Here is a 21,086-nt window from a genome sequence, read left to right on the forward strand (position 1 = left end):
TTATTTCAGCCATTTACTTTTACTGGCATTTGAAATATATTTCTTCAAGTCTATATTACATATCTGAGAGAAGGCAATGGCAACCCACTCCAGTACTCTTGCCTGGAAAATCCCATGGACAGAGAAGCCTGGTAGGCTACAGTCCCTGGGGTAGCTAAGAGTCGGACACGACTGAGTGACTTCACTTTCACTTTTCACTTTCATGCATGGGAGAAGGAAATGGCAACCCACTCCAGTGTCCTTGCCTGAGAATCCCAGGGACCGAGGAGCCTGGTGGGCTGCCTTCTATGGAGTCTCACAGAGTAGGGGATGACTGAAGCGACTTAGCAGCAGCAGCATATTACGTATCTATCTCATTTACAAATAACTGCATTGTTTCCACAAAATGGATGTACCATCACTGAAGCAAACACTCCCTTCTGGGAGAACAGGCAGACTATTTCCAGGATGAGCTACTGTAACCAGACAAGGAATAAACAGACTTACATAAACGCCTTTAATGTCCTAGGGCTTCCCTGGTGGCTGAGAGGGTAAAGCGTCTGCCTACAACGCGGGAGACCTGGGTTAGATCCCTGGGTCGGGAAGATCTTCTGGAGAAGGAACTGGCAACCCACTCCAGTACTCTTGCTTGCAAAATCCCATGGACGGAGGAGTGTGGTAGGCTATAGCCCATGGGGGAGTGTGGTAGGCTATAGCCCATGGGGTCGCAAAGAGTTGGACACGACTGAGTGACTTCACTTTTTTTTATTAATTTAATCCAGATGTTATACAACTCTCTTATACTAACATCCAATGATTTCAATCTCAGGAATACACCTAGCCACCAAGAGGCTAAGATATGTCTTCTCTAGCTAGATGTCTAAAGAATTATACTGCTAAAAGGAAGAAGAGGTAGAAATTGGAGGACAGTTAATGTCAGTTGACAGTACTTTCTCTAGTCATGTGTTCCTGACACAACAGATCTGACTTCTACCGTGGAATGACATTGGGAGATTTGAGGCTGTCAACTCAATGGCCGTGTGAAAATGGCCAACCCAAGTGGTAGCTCCATAGCTCCTGTACTCATCTCTTATAATTTGTTTCTCTCCTAGCCCATAGCCAGAAAATGGTGACACAGTGAGCCTGGAAATCTCAAGCTACAATTCTTTGTATACAGCCTGTGTTTGTATACATATATATATACAGCCTTTGTATACATAACCAGCCATCCAATTTGAGGAAGGAAGTAAATATAACAGGATGGTCTTGGATTCTCATCAACAGGAAGACACCGAGATTAAGAGTCAGACTTAAAAACTTTTAACTAATAATTTAATAAGGGGTTAAAAAAAAAATCAGACCAGCAGAGGCGGGCTATGAAAGTGAAGAAATGTCTTACTCTGAGCTAATCTCAACTGCTGTGGCCAACAATAATTCAAAATTATTTATTGATTATCTTTAATCCCCATTAAATTATGAATTTTGAATAGAATAAAAGACCAAAGCTAGAGAAAAATCAAAATAAATTCAGAGCTACACTTAAGAGCAATTCACCATTATTAGAGTTATTCAGAGCTTGTAATAGCTTTTTTTTTGTTTTAAGGCTAAGTTGATCTTGATGATAATATGATGCTCTCCTTTCAAAATCCATTTACTTCCTAAACAGCAGAATAATGTCTGAAACACAGAGGAAACCTTCAATTCTGAAAGACAGAAAACCCTAAATTTCCTCCTGGGTAGACATAAGACAAAATTCGATCACAAGATGGAAGGAAGGTCCAACTTACCATACCAAAATAGCCTCAAAGATATTTCAATAATACAAAGTAAATAATGACAGGACGGCCACACACTAAATTCCTGGTATTAATTTTATAATGCAGAAATTTTAATTATGGAGATGACATATTTATTGGGCAATAACTTCAAAAAAAGATCTCTAACTAAGACCTGGGGTTTCTAGAAGTACATTCGAAATTCCTTGAGAGTCAGGGTATGGCTCAAAACTCAAATGCTAAGAGTCTCGTGGAGATGGAAGAAAGGAATAGGGTATGCCATTGAGTTTAAGAGTGTCATTTTGCATCGATTCTCAGAGTTTATTAATTCCATCTTTGCTTTCTGCTCAAATAAAACTTTTCTAAGACATGAACAACATCTTTTAGAAATTTTAGTCAGGCAGAAATTTATTATTTCATTCATCTTCCAGGACAGTTTTGTTATATGAGTCTACAACACATATGTGACAAGCCATGACGTTGTACGTGATGCCACTGGCGGAACTGAGTAGATGAGAAGTGACTGTAGCTACTGGCAGAGTAAACACAGAGCTGTGGGATCCTATTTTCTGTCATGGTTCTGAAGGACAGGCTGGCTGTCTCAATTACTTTTTCATGTATTCATAGCATTGTTCTATTTTTACATACAGAGTAAAATATCCTTCTAGACTAGAGGCTACAAACTAGTGATGGACAGACAGGCAGATTCACACAAAGTCATAGTTTGATGGTCAGTGCAGTGTTTATCTTTTCGAAATTGAATTGGTTACTTTAACAGAAACTTGACGTGCTCTTTATCATCCATTCCTTTGAATACTCCTCTTGTTTTGTTTTCTGCCTTGTAAGTTCTTATTTCTCCAGGAGAGAAGACATATAATCCTTCCCCCAGGCTGCCTTGAAGCAATAGTATGGGTTCACTCGATCAGATACACTAGAGTGAGGCTTCAGTTCAAAAGTAAGCACTGCCAGCCGTCCGCTCTGATGAAGGCGACAACAGCAGCAGCAGCCCTTGGTGCATAGTAGTTAGCATCGATGGTGTGAGTTTCAGCATCAGTGCTTACTGGTAGCTATAGTAGTCTCTTTACTAGCCCAGTCCTGCAGCGTATTTTGGGCGCCATTTTGGCTGCATAATCTCTTAAGACTGGTTGTCTTAGTGGGGTTTAGCTGCCATAACAAAGCATCACCGGCTGTGTGGCTTATGAACAACAGAAATTAATTTCTCACAGTTCTGGAGGCTGGAAGTTCGTGATCGGGGCACCAGCACGGTCAGGTTCCAGTGAAGATGCTCTTCCTGGCTGCAGACCTGTGTCTTCACATGTTGGAAGGGGCAAGGGAGCTTTCCAATGGCCTCTTCTATAAAGGCAGTATTCTCATCATGAGGACTGGCACTCAAGACCTACTCACCTCCCAAAGCCCCCTCCTCCTAACAACATCACCTTATGGGTTAAGATTTCAACATATGAATTCTGGAGGGACACAGACACTCAGACCAAAGCAGTGATTCTCTGGTCTCCTGGAGCCTGTGTGCATATATATTATTTAATAAATCCCTTTGTTTCTTAAACTAGCTAGAGGGGTGTCTGTTATTGGCAACTGAACAGTCCAAATGACACATTTTCTAACCTTAAAAAATCTAGAGAATTCACAAAAATATCAGAATTTCTGGTTTATTTTTAAAAAGCAGTTCTGGCAATCCTACGTTTATATTCCTATAGGCCAACATTCAACAGGATCACTCATACTAAGCTTTGATACTGTGATTTATAATAAGAAGAATATTTTTGGTCTTTGTCCCATTTCTAGCACTGAGGTTTTAAAACCCTTGGAATTTCCTGAGAGATAAGAACAATAGGGACATCTTTTATGATATTTACTCTTTAGTTCCTGAAGTCATAAAGACATGAAAGTGAAACATTGTGTTTTTATCCAAGCAAGCTCCTTTCCACCACAACTGGGTTTTATGTTAATGACATGACTTCTGGAAAGTATCTGAAGATGGGGACTGGTTGCCAGGGGAACCAGGTTGAAACTTTCAGTCCCTCTCCTGGTTTCCAGGGAGGTGAAAGGGGCTAGAGGTGGAATTAACCACCAGTGGCCAATGAGCTAGTCGAGCACATCTCTGTAATGAAGCCTCCATTAAAAAACCCAAGAGAAGGGGGTTAGGAGAGCTTCCAGGTTGTGGAACCAGAAAGCTTCCATGCGCCGTGGTGCCGGGCCCCAAACCACAAGGACAGAAGCTCTTTTGTTCAGGACCATGTCCTGGGTATCTCTTCAACTATCGACTTGTAACTTTCAGTATCCTTTATAGTAAACTGGTAAACTAGGAAGTAAACTAGTTTCCTGAGTCCAGTAAACTGCTCTAACAAGTTAATCAAACACAAAGAGGAAGTCATGGCAATCTCCAGTTTATAGCCAAACTGGTAAAAGGCCAGGGAACAACCTGGACTTGTGATTGCATTTGAATTCGAGGAGCCCTCAACCTGTGGGCCCAGATGCTGTCTCTGGGCAGACAGTGCCAGGATTGAGTGGACTAGTTGGACACCCACCTAGCCTTGGAGAATCTCCTGGTGGAATGAGGAATCCCCCCATGCCACGCCCACCACCACACACGTGCTGAAATGGGGAGGAGAAACCTTACAGGCAAATGGAATTATGACTTGTTGGGACTTCCCTGTTGGGACTTCTCTGGTGATCTAGTGGCTAAGACTCCATGCTCCCAATGCAGGGGGCCTGAGTTCGATCCTTGGTGGGGGAACTAGATCCCACATGTGGCAATTAAAGATCCCACATGCCACAGCTAAGACCTGACACAGCCAAATTTTTTAAAAATTGTGACTTGTTAGAGAGAACTAATGCTTTCAAACTGTGGTGCTGGAGAAGACACTTGAGAGTCCCTTGGACTGCAAGGAGATCAAACCAGTCCATCCTAATGGAAATCAGTCCTGAATATTCACTGGAAGGACTGATGCTGAAGCTGAAGCTCCAATACTCTGGCCACCTGATGCAAAGAGCTGACTCATTGGAAAAGACCCTGATGATGGGAAAGATAGAGGATAGGAGGAGAAGGGAATGACAAAGGGTGAGATGATTGGATAGCATCACAGACTCAATGGGCATGAATTTGAGCAAACTCTGGGAGATAGTGGAGGACAGAAGAGCCTGGCATGCTGCAGTCCATGGAGTCGAAAAGAGTCGGACACAACTTAGTGCCTGAACAACAAGAGAAAAGATAGGAAGAAACTAAAGAAGTCACTGTGCACGTTGTTCACAATTCCCCAGAAGTTCAAGAACTTTGTTTGTGTATCTCAGAAGCCACTGACGAACAATTACTCATTCACTGATTCATCCATTCAGAAGATGTATTTGCTATCTAGGCACAGTGCTTACAGTAAAGTTCTAAAATGACCCAAATGTTCCTGAATTATTTATCTTTTCTTGCCTATCACAAGCACAATTTTTCAGGAATAATCAAAAAATAAAAAGGAAAAGAAAGAAGAAAAAAGAAAGGGGGAGAAATAAAGAAAGTTAAATAAATAAATAAAGAATGAAAGGGAGGGGAGGGCTGAAGATGAGGGAAGTGGGGAGTATTCAAGTCTGTTTGTAAATGTGAGGATCTGAAGGTTACTGATTGTCTTCATGAAAGAAGGATATGCTGGAAGTGGTTTCCTGAACTAGTCTGACCCATGATTCTCTATCAAACTGCCACATTACTCCATCAGATACATCTAATTGTTAATTATGTAGATTGATTATGGAACCCAGCCACAGTAAACCAATTAGACCACATTTAACTGTCTTCTCATTAAAAATTGCCCTCCAGAATGTGTGGTGGCATTGCTATGAAAAAGCAATTGTTATGAAAATCTTAGTACCTGGAGTGGGAATGATGAACGGTTGAAAGGTGACTATAAGTAAACTACAAACAGTGACACTTCACAAACCAGATCAATGGTGGGTGAAATTGATTTATTAATAATAGACACACTTATTGTCATCTTAAATCATTAATCATTAACCATAAGTAAAGATGATATTACACATTTGCTTTGGAATTAGATGTTGGTCTCAAACTTGGCATGATTTTGTTGTCATGAGTCAGGGACTTACTACCCTGGGTCTCAGTTTCCCCATTTGTAAAAGAGAGATTATAACATTTATTGTGAAATGTTTAATAAGAAATAAAAGAGTAAAGATACCAAGCGGGATGGATGTGAAAGGACCCACCCTATAACTGCCTCTTCCTCCTGCCTCAACACACATACCATCCTCCTCAACTCACAGAAATACAGAAATTCTAAAGACCAACTGTATAGCATAGTATTTTATAATAATCTATAAGAAAAAAGAATCTGAAAAGAATATATAGATAGAAACATGTATAACTAAATCACTGTTCTACAGACTTGAAACTAACACATCATTGTAAATCAACTATACTCCAATTTTTTAAAAAAAGTAATATAGAAATTCTGGCTAAGACCTTAGCAACAATAAAAATTGTTAGCATCATGAACATGTGTATTTAGCCTCATTCCTTCCAAAAATTCCATCAAAATAAAGGAATAAAATGCTATAAATCTTTAAAGACCTATTGAACAGAAGAGTCAACAGAGAACAAAGTGTGTCAACTAATGTTAGAAAAGAGGAAGAAGGAGGTGGTCCTAAGATGGTGGAGAAATAGGATGGGGAGACCACTTTCTCCCCTACAAATTCATCAAAAGAACATTTGAGCGCCAAGCAAATTCCACAGAACAACTTCTGAAAGCTGGCAGAGGACATCAGGCACCCAGAAAGGCAACCCACTGTCTTTGAAAGGAGGTAGGACAAAATATAAAAGATAAAAAGAGAGACAAAAGAGGTAGGGACAGAGATCCGTCCTAGGAAGGCAGTTTTAAAAAAGAGAGAAGTTTCCAAACACCAGGAAACACTCTCTCCAGCAGGTCTGTGGTGAGCCTTGGAATCTCAGAGGGCAAAATAACCAGGAGGAAAAATAAATAAACAATTAAAACCCACAGATTAGGTACCTAACAGCAACTTCCAGCGGAGCAGCAGCCCAGACGCTGGCATCCCCCACTAGGAAGCTGGGGTGGGACAGGGAGGAGTAGGTTGCATTGCTTAGGGTAAGGACTGGGCCTGAGTGCCCTGAGGGCAATCTGAGGGAACTAGCTTGAGATAGCAACCCAGACTGTGGGATAGCTATCCTGGGATCCCGTGAAAAGCCCTAACCACCGCCAGGCATGTTCACAGAACAAAGGACTCAGCAGAGCTAGCCAGCTGTGGACTGGCCCATCCCCCACTGGAGACAGGCAGGCAAGGGCAGCCAGAGCCGGAAGAGGGCAATCATCGCCCCAGAGAGGCATCATATACCAAACTGCAAGCAGACTTCTTTGCTAACCAAGACTTCTCTGCTAACCAAGACTGCTTGGGATTCTGGACAGTTGACATCTGCCGGGAGAGTTGCAGCCAGAGATCAGCTTCCCAGAAGAGACACACGGCACACCTGAGAAGGTGCGCCCGTTGTACAGCCAGAAACCAAGCAGCTGCGACAGGGGAGGCGATACGTTACAGCCTTCAACTGGAGGCAACTATGAGCGCCAAGGACCTGGTCACCTGAGCTGCTCGGACCTGGGATGGGTGCAAAACACAGGCCCAACCAAATCTGCACCTTTGTGGAGTACCTGAGAACCTGAACCTGAGCGGCTTAGACCCGGGAAGGGCATGCAAACCAGGGCCCGCATCAGACAGTTCCCGGCAGAGCAACCTAGAGTCTGAGCATTGTAGACTGGGAAAGCACACACACCGTGAGAGGGGGCAAACCCAGTGTGGCTGAATCACTGTGAATACACACCAGTGATATTTGTTTGCAGTGTTCCTCCCTCCCAAAGCACGACTGAACAAGCGAGCCTAAAACAAAGTGACCACCACCGTGCACCGTGTGTCAGGGCGGAAATTAGACACTGAAGAGACCAGCAAATAGAAGAAGCTAAAATAAACAGAGGGAACTGCTTTAGAAGTGATAGGTGCAATAGATTAAAACCCTGTAGTTAGCACTGACTACATAGGAAGGGGCCTATAGACCATGAGAAGTACAAGCCGGACCAAGGAACTATCTGAAAATGAACTGACCCCACACTGTCCGCAATAGCTCCAGAGAAAGTCTTAGATATATTTTTACTATTGTCATTTTTTTTAATTAAAAAAATTTTTTTGCTGTTAAAGTCCCCATTACTCCTTTAATTTTCATTTTTATAACCTACTATTACCTTGCAAAAAAAAAAAAAGACAGACCCTATTTTTAAAGCAAGCTTTGTGTATATATATGTTTTATAATTTCTGTGACTTTGTGTTTTGTTTTGTTTTTTGCTTTTTGGGGTTTTTTGTTTTTGTTTTAATATTGTATTTTTGAGAATCTAACCTCTATACAAGATTTTTAATCTTTGCTTTTTGGTATTTGTTTTCAACTTTGTACCTTAAGAACCCAGTCTTCAGTACCTATTTTTACTTGGGAGTGAGATCACTGGCCTGATTGCTCTCTCCCCCTTTTGACTCTTTTTTTCTCCACCAGGTCGCCTCTATCTCCCCACTCCCCCTTTTCTTCTCTACCCAACTCTGTGAATCTCTTTGTGTGTTCCGGGCTGTGGAGAATACTTAGGGAACTGATTACTGGCTGGATCTGTCTCTCTCCTTTTGATTCCCCCCTTTATCTCCTGGCCACCTCTGTCTCCTTCCTCCCTCTTCTCTTCTCTGTGTAACCCCGAGAACATCTCAGAGGGATCCAGACTGTGGAGAGCACATAGGGAAATGATTACTGGCTAGACTGCTCTCTCCTCTTTTGATTCCCCTTCTTCTCTTCCTGCTCACCTCTATCTCCCTCCTCCCTGTTCTCTTCTCCATGTAACTCTGTGTACCTCTCTGGATGTCCCTCACTGTGGAGAAACTTTTCATCATTAACCTAGATGTTTTATCATAGGTGCTGTATAGATGGAGAAGTCTTGAGGCTACTGTAAGAATAAAACTGAAAACCAGAGGCAGGAGGCTTAAGTCCAAATCCTGAGAACACCAGAGAACTCCTGAATCCAGGAAACATTAATCGATAGGAGCTCATCAAACGCCTCCATACCTACACTGAAATCAAGCACCACCCAAGGGCCAACAAGCTCCAGAGCAAGACATACCATGCAAATTCTCCAGCAACACAAGAACATAACCCTGAGCCTCAATATACAGGCTGACTAAAGTCACACCAAACCCACTGACATCTCAAAACTTATTACTGGACACTTCATTGCACTCCAGAAAGAACTCTAGCTCCACCCACCAGAACACTGACACAAGTTTCCCTAACCAGGAAACCTTGACAAGCCACCCGTCCAACCCCACCCACAGTGAGGAACCTCCACAGTAAAGAGGAATCACCAACTGCCAGAATACAGAAAGGCCACACACAGCAATATAAACAAGATGAAAAGGCAGAGAAATACCCAGCAGGTAAAGGAACAGGGTAAATGCCCACCAAACCAAAACAAAGAGGAAGAGATAGGGAACCTACCTGATAAAGAATTCTGAATAATGATAATGAAAATGATCCAAAATCTTGAAAAACAAAATTGGAGTTACAGATAAATAGCCTGGAGACAAGGATCGAGAAGATGCAAGGAAGGTTTAACAAAGACCTAGAAGAAATAAAAAAGAGTCAATATATAATGAATAATGCAATAAATGAGATCAAAAACACTCTGGAGGCAACAAATAGTAGAATATCAGAGGCAGAAGATAGGACAAGTGAGGTAGAAGATAGAATGGTAGAAATAAATGAAACATAAAGGAAAAAGGAAAAAAGAATGAAAAGAAATGAGGACAACCTCAGAGACCTCTGAGACAATGTTAAATGCCCCAACATTCGAATCATAAGAGTCTCAGAAGAAGACAAAAAGAAAGACCATGAGAAAATACTTGAGGAGATAATAGTTGAAAACTTCCCTAAAATGGGAAAGGAAATAATCACCCAAGTCCAAGAAACCCAGAGAGTCTCAAACAGGATAAACCCAAGGCAAAACACCCCAAGACACATACTAATCAAATTAACAAAGATCAAACACAAAGAACACATATTAAAAGCAGCAAGGGAAAAACAACAAATAACACACAAGGGGATTCCCATAAGGATAACAGCTGACCTTTCAATTGAAACTCTTCAGGCCAGAAGGGAATGGCGGGACATACTTAAAGTGATGAAAGAAAATAACCTACAGCCCAGATCACTGTACCCAGCAAGGATCTCATTCAAATATGAAGGAGAAATGAAAAGCTTTACAGACAAGCAAAAGCTGAGAGAATTCAGCACCACCAAACCAGCTCTCCAACAAATGCTAAAGGATCTTCTCTAGACAGGAAACACAGAAAGGGTATATAAACTCAAACACAAAACAATAAAGTAAATGGCAACAGATCATACTTATCAATTATTACCTTAAATGTAAATGGGTTGAATGCCCCAACCAAAAGACAAAGACTGGCTAAATGGATACAAAACAAGACCCCTATATATGTTGTCTACAAGAGACCCACCTTGAAACAAGGGACACATACAGATTGAAAGTGAAGGGCTGGAAAAAGATATTCCATGCAAATAGAGACCAAAAGAAAGCAGGAGTAGCAATACTCATATTAGATAAAATAGACTTTAAAACAAAGGCTGTGAAAAGAGACAAAGATGGACACTACATAATGATCAAAGGATCAATCCAAGAAGAAGATATAACAATCATAAATATATATGCACCCAACGTAGGAGCACCACAATATGTAAGACAAATGCTAGCAAGTATGAAAGAAGAAATTAACAATAATACAATAATAGTGGGAGACTTTAATACCCCACTCACACCTATGGATAGATCAACTAAACAGAAAATTAACAAGGAAACACAAACTTTAAATGATACAATAGACCAGTTAGTCCTAATTGATAGCTATAGGACATTTCACCCCAAAACAATGAATTTCACCTTTTTCTCAAGTGCACACGGAACCTTCTCCAGGATAGATCACATCCTGGGCCATAAATCTAACCTTAGTAAATTCAAAAAAATTGAAATCATTTCAAGCATCTTTTCTGACCACAATTCAGTAAGATTATATCTCAATTACAGGAGAAAAACTATTAAAAATTCCAACGTATGGAGGCTGAACAACATGCTGCTGAATAACCAACAAATCACAGAAGAAATCAAAAAAGAAATCAAAATATGCATAGAAATGAATGAAAATGAAAACACAACAACCCAAAATCTATGGGACACTGTAAAAGCAGTACTAAGGGGAAGGTTCATAGCAATACAGGCTTACCTCAAGAAACAAGAAAAAAGTCAAATAAATAACCTAACTCTACACCTAAAGCAACTTGAAAAGGAAGAAATTATGAACCCCAGGGTTAGTAGAAGAAAAGAAATCTTAAAAATTAGGGCAGAAAAAAATGCAAAAGAAACCAAAGAGACCATAGCAAAAATCAACAAAACCAAAAGCTGGTTCTTTGAGAAGATAAATAAAATTGACAAACCATTAGCCAGACTCAACAAGAAACAAAGGTAGAAAAATCAAATCAACAAAATTAGTAATGAAAATGCAGAGATCACAACAAACAAAACAGAAATACAAAGGATCATATGAGACTATTATCAGCAACTATATGCAAATAAAATGGACAACTTGGAAGAAATGGATAAATTCTTAGAAAAGTACAACTTTCCAAAATTGAACCAGGAAGAAATAGAAAATCTTAACAGACCCATCACAAGCATGGAAATTGAAACTGTAATCAGAAATCTTCCAGCAAACAAAAGCCCAGGGCCAGACAGCTTCACAGCTGAATTCTACCAAAAATTTAGAGAAGAACTAACACCTATCATACTCAAACTCTTCCAAAAAATTGTAGAGGAAGGTAAACTTCCAAACTCATTCTATGAGGCCACAATCACCCTAATACCAAAACCTGATAAACATGCCACAAAAAAAGAAAACTACAGGCCAATATCACTGATGAACATAGATGCAAAAATCCTTAACAAAATTCTAGCAAACAGAATCCAACAACATATTAAAAAGATCATACACCATGACCAAGTGGGCTTTATCCCAGGGATGCAAGGATTCTTCAATATCCACAAATCAATCAATGTAATACACCACATTAACAAATTGAAAAATAAAACAAATTATCTCAATAGATGCGGAGAAAGCCTTTGACAAAATTCAACATCCATTTATGGTAAAAACCCTCCAGAAAGCAGTAATAGAAGGAACATACCTCAACATAATAAAAACTATATATGACAAACCCTCAGCAAACATTATCCTCAATGGTGAAAAATTGAAAGCATTTCCCCTAAAGTCAGAAATAAGACAAGGGTGCCCACGCTCACCACTACTATTCAACATAGTTTTGGAAGTTTTGGTCACAGCAATCAGAACAGAAAAAGAAATAAAAGGAATCCAGATTGGAAAAGAAGTAAAACTCTCACTGTTTGCAGATGACATGATCCTCTACATAGAAAACCCAAAAGACTCCACCAGAAAATTACTAGAGCTAATCAACGAATATAGTAAAGTTGCAGAATATATCCCTTGCATTCCTATACACTAACAATGAGAAAACAGAAAGAGAAATTAAGGAAACAATTCCATTCACCATTGCAATGAAAAGAATAAAATACTTAGGAATATATCTACCTAAAGAAACAAAGACCTATATATAGAAAACTATAAAACACTTGTGAAAGAAATCAAAGAGGACACAAATAGATGGAGAAATATACCATGTTCATGGATTGGAAGAATCAATATAGTTAAAATGACTATATTACCCCAAAGCAATCTATAGATTCAATGCAAGCCCTATCAAGCTACCAACCGTGTTTTTCAGAGAACTAGAACAAATAATTTCACAATTTGTATGGAAATACAAAAAACCTCGAACAGCCAAAGCAATCTTGAGAAAGAAGAATGGAACTGGAGGAATAAACATGTCTGACTTCAGTCTCTACTACAAAGCCACAGTCATCAAGACAGTATGGTACTGGCACAAAGACAGAAATATAGATCAATGGAACAAAATAGAAAGCCCAGAGATAAATCCACACACCTATGGACACCTTATCTTCAACAAAGGAGGCAAGAATGTACAATGGAGAAAAGACAATCTCTTTAACAAGTGGTGCTGGGAAAACTGGTCAACCACTTGTAAAAGAATGAAACTAGAACACTTTCTAACACCATACACAAAAATAAACTCAAAATGGATTAAAGATCTAAACGTAAGACCAGAAACTATTAAACTCCTAGAGGAAAACATAGGCAAAACACTCTCCGACATAAACCACAGCAGGATCCTCTATGACCCACCTCCCAGAATATTGGAAATAAAAGCAAAAATAAACAAATGGGACCTAATTAAAATTAAAAGCTTCTGCACAACAAAGGAAACTATAAGCAAGGTGAAAAGGCAGCCTTCAGAATGGGAGAAAATAATAGCAAATGAAGCAATGGACAAAGAATTAATCTCAAAAATATACAAGCAACTCCTACAGCTCAATTCCAGAAAAATAAAAGACCCATTCAAAAAGTGGGCCAAAGAACTAAACAGACATTTCTCCAAAGAAGACATACAGATGGCTAACAAACACATGAAAAGATGCTCAACATCATTCATTATCAGAGAAATGCAAATCAAGACCACAATGAGGTACCATTTCACACCAGTCAGAATGGCTGCTGTCCAAAAGTCAGCAAGCAATAAATGCTAGAGAGAGTGTGGAGAAAAGGGAACCCTCTTACACTGTTGGTTGGAATGCAAACTAGTACAGCCACTATGGAGAACAGTGTGGAGATTCCTTTAAAAAAATGGAAATAGAACTGCCGTATGACCCAGCAATCCCACTGCTGGGCATACACACCGAGGAAACCAGAATCGAAAGAGACACCAATGTTGTCTTTTTAAAAGTGTACCCCGATGTTCATCGCAGCACTGTTTATAATAGCCAGGACATGGAAGCAACCTAGATGTCCATCAGCAGACGAATGGATAAGAAAACTATGGTACATATACACAATGGAATATTACTCAGCCATTAAAAAGAATACATTTGAATCAGTTCTAATGAGGTGGATGAAACTAGAGCCTATTATACAGAGTGAAGTAAGCCAGAAAGAAAAACACCAATACAGTATACTAACACATATATATGGAATTTAGAAAGAAGTTAATGATAACACTGTATGTGAGACAGTAAAAGACACACAGATGTATTGAACAGTCTTTTGGACTCTGTGGGAGAGGGTGAGGGTGGGATGATATGGGAGAATGGCACTGAAACATGTAAAATATCATATGTGAAATGAATCACCAGTCCAGGTTTGATGCATGATACAGGGTGCTTGGGCCTGGTGCACTAGGATGACCCAGAGGGATGGGATGGAGAGGGAGGTGGGAGGGGGGTTCAGGATGGGGAACACATGTACACTCATGGTGAATTCAAGTCAATGTATGGCAAAACCAATACTTTATAATATTGTAAAGTAAAATAAATAATTAGGTAGAGACAAGGGAAAAAAAGGAAGAAGATAGGATAGTGATAATTGTCTCAGCACAGAGAAGAAAATTATAGCATAAATGCACGAGTGTGGTATCATGCAAAGCCAGCTCCTTTGTCAGGTAGAAATCTAGAAGGCATCAAGAAACAGAATCACCTGATTTGGTGAAACGTGGTAAAAGGAGAAAGAGGCAAGGGCTAAAAATAGGGGAACTGGTTGAAAATTTGCAAATCCAACAACCCTCCCCACCTTCTCCCCCAGCCAGACAAGGACCCCATTGTCACATTAGGGGTGTATTCATTACTCTGGGGATGATAACAAATAACTAAACTGGAAGGCTTCAGACTTGGAATCCCAGGCCCAGTAGAGGCAAGTGAGTCATCATTGACTGAGCCGAATAGTTAGACATCTACCCCATACCTCTTTCACTTCTCCCAGAGCTAACTTCTAGGAAAGAGAGACTATCATTTCTCTTTCTAGAGAAGGAAAATGGGCATGGAAAGTAGGGGAGCTGTCAGGGGAAAAAATGAGGTCAACAAATTGCTGTGTTTACAAGTTTGAACTTAAATACAAAAACATAACCATCTTGATTACTGTAGCTATGATTGCTGTAGCATGGAAGCAATCTAAATGTCCATCGACAGACGAGTTGATAAAGAAGATGTGGTACATATACAATGGAATGTCACTCAGCCACAAAAAAGAACAAAATAATGCCATTTGCAGCAACATGGGTGAACCTTAAGATTGTCATACTATAATAAGTGAAGTAAGTCAAACACAGAAAGGCAAATATCGCTTATCAGTGGAATCTTAAAAAAAAAAAAGGTGGGGGGGGGGTACAAATGAACTTATTTACAAAACAGAAATAGAATCACAATTGTAGAAAACAAACATGGTAAACAGGGGTTAAGTGGGGGGAGGAATTAATTGGGAGATATGGACAGACATATACACACTACTATATATAAAAATACATAACCAATAAGGACCTACTGTATAGCACAGGGAACTCTACACAATACTCTGTAATGGCCTATATGGGAAAAGAAACTTTAAAAAAAAAGAGTGAGTACATGTCTGTGTACAACTGATTCACTTTGCTGTACAGCAGAAACTAACACAACATGGTGAATCAACTATACTCCAATAAAAATTTTAAAAAGTACAAAAACAAACAATCATCATGTTGTTTAAAAGAAATATTTATGAAATAAACAACACAAAAAGATATTTTATACAGGATATTTAACAAAAGTCAAAAGGAAGCTGCTCTAAAAATATTGATATTAGATAAAATACATGTGGAAAAAAGCACCAAGAGAGGGGCACTAAAAAAATAAAAATGACAGTTAGCCAATGAGTTGATGATCACATTTCTCTTCATTTCAAAAGTTAGCCTAAAGAATTAAAGCAAAAACTGATAGAATTCTAAGCAGACCATGATATAGCCACAATTATAGTAGATATTTCAACACTAGTCTCAGAAACTGAATTCTCAACCAGACAAAAAATTAGTAAGACTATAAGAATTTTGATAAGAATTAACAAGCTAGTAGATGTCATAGATGTTTTATTTTCTTGCAGACTGTTACATGCCCATTGTCTAGAAGAGTGCTTGGTCCATAACAGATACTAAGTATTCCCTGAATGAATTATTGGATGAATATAGAGAAAACTTTACCCAACAAATAGAAAATACACATTTGTAAGTACTTGCATGCATGCCTGCTAAGTCACTTCAGTCATGTCTGACTCTTTGCAACCCTATGGACCATAGCCTGCCCAGCTCCTCTATCCACAGAATTCTCCAGGCAAGAATACTGGGTTGGGTTGCTATGCCCTCCTCCAGGGAATCTTCCCAACCCAGGGATCAAACCCACGTATCTTATGCCTCCTGCATTGACAGGCAGGTTCTTTACCACACTTGTATAAAAACTGACCAGATACTAGGCTATACAGAAAACCAAAAAAAAAAAAATTACAAATGATGGAGTTTGCATCCTATGACAAGCTGGTGTTCATAATGACTTTTTAGAAGAATGTAAATCATTCCTTTCTGAACATTTAAAGAAGTCTGTATTTCCAGAGAGTAAAATATCAACATTATAGAAAGGAAATGTGTGCACATAGTAGTTTCTGCTCTGCCAGAGTAGCTAGATTTGTAACTGGGCCCAAAGGAAGCATGTCACTTAACTCTAAGGAAGCTTCAGTGCTCTGTTTGATAATCTTTCTGAGTTGGCCAATTTGTATCTTCAGCCCCTTCTAAGACTTATCTGTCGTTGTTTAGTCGCTCAGTTGGGTCTGACTCTTTGCAACCCCATGGACTGTAGCCCACCAGGCTCCTCTGTCCATGGAATTTTCCAGGCATGAATACTGGAGTGGGTTGCCATTTCCTTCTCTAAGGGATCTTTTCAACCCAGAGGTCAAGTCTATATCTACCTGCAACAACAGGTGGATTCTTTACCACAGAGCCACTAAGGAAGCCACAAGATTTATCTGCTTATCAATATAAAAGTCCTGTCCATCTTTCCTTTTTGCCTTTCCCAAATTTGTCAACCAAAGAATGTAATGTGGCTTATTTTTAATAATAAAAATCATCTCAATTCACCCTATAGTAGGTTAAAAAGACATCTCCAGTAAAGAAGTTATGGTACATATATACCATGGAATATTACTCAGTCATAAAAAAGAACAAAACTGGGTCATTTGTAGTGATGAGGATGAACCCAGAGTCTGTCACATAGAGTGAAGTAAGTCAGAAAGAGAAAAACAAATATCGTATACTAATGCACATATATGGAGTCTAGAAAAATGGTCCTGATGAACATATTTGCAAGAATATAGACAAGACAAAGAGAATGGTCTTGCAGACACAGCGGGGAAGCAGAGGTTGGGATAAATCAAGAGATTAGCACTGACATGTGGACCTGACCATGTGTGAAATAGACAACCAGTGGGAACCTGCAGTATAGCACACAGTTCAGCTTGGAAAAGAGGATCAAGAGAGGGGCTGTATGTACACACAGAGCTGACTCACTCTGTTGATCAGCAGAAACTAACACAACAGTGTAAAGCACTTATACTCCAATTTAAAAAGTAAATTTAATACTAGAAAAAAAAAGACATCCTCAGAAAGTTTTCACCTTGAGCATATGGAAACATTACCAGGTATAGAGTGAAGCTCAAATAAAATACACCACAGGGTAGGAACTGTCAACTGAAGGAGAGCTGATAAAGACACACATGTATAAATGGTATCCAAATTTAAAGAAGAAGGTAATTTTTGAAATGCCACTCAGTGTTTAAAGTTGGCCTCTCGGGGTTCACAATTTCTTCAGAAGGGAAATAAACATCCTACCTTGATCTGGAATGGTCTTGGCATCCTCTCCTTGCTTCCCAAGTTTAAAGCCTCAGTTCAGTTCAGTTCAGTTGCTCAGTTGTGTCCAACTTTTTGTGACCCCATGAATCGCAGCACACCAGGCCTCCCTGTCCATCATCAACTCCCAGAGTTCACTCAAACTCATGTGCATCGAGTCGGTGATGCCATCCAGCCATCTCATCCTCTCTCGTCCCCTTCTCCTCCTGCCCCCAATCCCTCCCAGCATCAGAGTCTTTTCCAAAGAGTCAACTCTTCACATAAGGTGGCCAAAGTATTGGAGTTTCAGCTTTAGCATCAGTCCTTCCAATGAACACCCAGGACTGATCTCCTTTAGGATGGACTGGTTGGATCTCCTGGCAGTCCAAGGGACTCAAGAGTCTTCTCCAACACCACAGTTCAAAAGTATCAATTCTTTGGTGCTCAGCTTTCTTCACAGTCCAACTCTCACATCCATACATGACCACTGGAAAAACCATAGCTTTGACTAGACGGACCTTTGTTGGCAAAGTAATATCTCTGTTTTCAATATGCTCTCTAGGTTGGTCATAACTTTGTTTCCAAGGAGTAAGCGTCTTTAAAGCCTCAATAGCCATTCAAACTGTCACAGTCCTCCAATTAACTCTGCTTCAAAATATACCCCAGTTCAGTACTGTAAGACATTGTGTGGCTTATAAATGACTTAAGTTTTGCCCTCACTGATAACATTTTTCCAAAGTCAAACAGACTCTGCTTTTGTCTCTCTCCTTTTCTTGGTATAGCTACACTTTAGTTCAATACTTCTCTTGTAATTGAGCAATTCCATAAAATCAAATAAAATGATTTATAATGGAATGATTACTCCAGGGTAACATTTCAAGTGAAATTAAGATTGAAATCTAATTTAAAAGCTTTAATGTAAATGGGTCATTAGAGGAGGCTCTTCAGGGAATTTGCAATTAAACTAAAGTGACAAGGGTTTTGTAGGGGTGATAGACCTAAAGGTGTTAGAATACTGATACATGCTCATTTCGGATGCAGCTGGCCTTATCACAACGGCTCAACAAGATCAGAGTTGCTGAGTGGAGGCTGCAATCAGAGTCAAACAAAAACACTCCAACTCATTACAAGAATTTCTCATGAAAAGAAAAGTTTCGATTTATGGACGGGATTTAATGAATTCATTATGTTTAATTGACATTAATTAATTGAATTAACTGTTGTTAACCATCACTATATTATTTTCATTTCAGTATCTTCCTTTTGCTAACTATAGAACTATTCATTTCACAATAACTAAGTTTTCTATTGATGCAATCTTTGAAATATGATTTGTTACTATATTAATACAATCTCTACACACAAATTGCTGGGAAAGATTGAGGGCAGGAGGAGAAGGGGACGAAAGAGGATAAGATGGTTGGATGGCATCACTGGCTCAATGGACATGAGTTTGGGTAAACTCCGGGAGTTGGTGATGGACAGGGAAGCCTGGTGTGTTGCAGTTCATGGGGTCGCAAAGAGTCAGACTGAGCAACTGAACTGAACTGAGCTGACACACAATAATAGAATACTCTGCCTAGCCTCTCTGAATCCTACCCATCTTCACTTTCAGAGGTTTCCTTTCTGCCTGTGTGGGTCTTTGACAATTAGTCCTTTACTTTATTTTCTAAATTCCTTCTATTTTTGTTCTTAGATTGTCTATTTAATAAGGAAGCTTCCATGTGAATAGGTCCTAGTTCTCCAAAAAGAAACCATGCTGAATTATTTTTTCTGCAGTTGGAATACTGCCATGCTCATAAGAAGGGTAATAAATGTTTGACTTATTAAGAATGTGCTGTGTGCTCAGTCGCTCACTTGAGTCCAACTCTTTGTGATCCCTTGGACTTAGCTCTCCAGGCTCCTCTGTCCCTGAGGATTCTCCAGGCAAGAACCCTGAAGTGGATTGCCATGCCCTCGTCCAGGGGATCGAGGGGATCCAGGGGATCGAGGGGATCCAGGGCGTCGAAGATCACGGGGATCTTCCCAATCCAGGGATCAACCCCGGGTCTCCTGCATTGCAAGCAGATTCTTTACCATCTGAACCGCAAGGGAAGCCCAATTATATAAGGAATTAACTTTTATTGGTCGTTTTAAATCAACAAAGCGATACAGAAGGCCACACTGGATACATTCATCTGGTCTTCTAGTCTTTTCTAATCTGTGACAGTTTCTCCATCTTTCCTTGTTTTTTCACTAGTGGTTGACTTTTAAAAGGAAAAAGAGTTCTCTGTAAGTATCAAACTTGGTGAGCTAAGTCCAAGGGGTCACAAAGAGTCGGACACAACTGAGCGACTGAGCACACAGCACATTCTTACGTTAAGCCCTTAATGTAAATGATCTCATTTAATCTTTGCAATCATTCTAAATAGCAGAAATATTATTATTGTTATTATTATCTCCATTTTTAAAATCTATATACCAAAGTTTAGAAATGTTTCAGTAACTTGTTCAAGGTCACAGAGTTACTGAGTGGAAGACACAGAATTTAAAACCACAATTACATGTAACCAAAGCCCGTGATTGTATCTATTATGCTTGACAGTTGAAGTTTGAGGTGAAATATGATCAACAGGAAAACCAAGGTTATGATGGTTTCTTCCTACAGTGTATATCCATACATCTGATTGATTTTGTACATTACCAGATATAATTGGCCCCAGTTTTTCAAAAGCTGGACTCATTCAGAAAGAATAAAAATAAAATTCCTGAGCCATCCAACAGATGTTTCCAAATGTTTAGATTTATTTTTATGAAGGTTTTCTAAAAATCAATTTCAATTTATACACTTTATTTTTGTGGATGACAGAGATTTGAAAAGCTCTATTGAGAGCAGTGGCTGAAGTTTTACTTATTGCTTTTGAAACTCTCCAATTTTATATATTGATATATGACAGCTTTTGCAGAAGAAGCAACACAAATGGTTCATAAACCACTCTTTTTTCTTGGTTAGCACCTAGAAGGCAAGGGTCCGGTGACTGGAGAGGTGTTCAGATCATGAACCATATAGCTCAATAGCAGAAAATCAAGAGATTGCAAAAGCCTCTTCAAGGAAAGGCATTTGGAGAGAAAATGAACAGTCTGAGATGTATACTTTTTTGCCATCCTCTCAAAAGATACACAGTCTTTCCTTCAGATCATTAAAATAATTATATCATTCATTTCAACATTGTCATATTTGGCAACTTGCATAGATCTGACTGAATGAGCAGTGGGGGTGAGGGTAGATTAAGCTAGGTAATAGTTTCCAGAGAGAAGGAGAGAGCCAACAGCTAATAGATCATTAAGCACCTAGGTAGTTAGAAATATTGGCAACTCCTTTCAGCTTGTTCTGCCAGAACTTCACA

Source organism: Oryx dammah, unplaced genomic scaffold (genome assembly GCF_014754425.2).
Source record: "Oryx dammah isolate SB20612 unplaced genomic scaffold, SCBI_Odam_1.1 HiC_scaffold_22, whole genome shotgun sequence".
NCBI lineage: Eukaryota > Metazoa > Chordata > Mammalia > Artiodactyla > Bovidae > Oryx > Oryx dammah.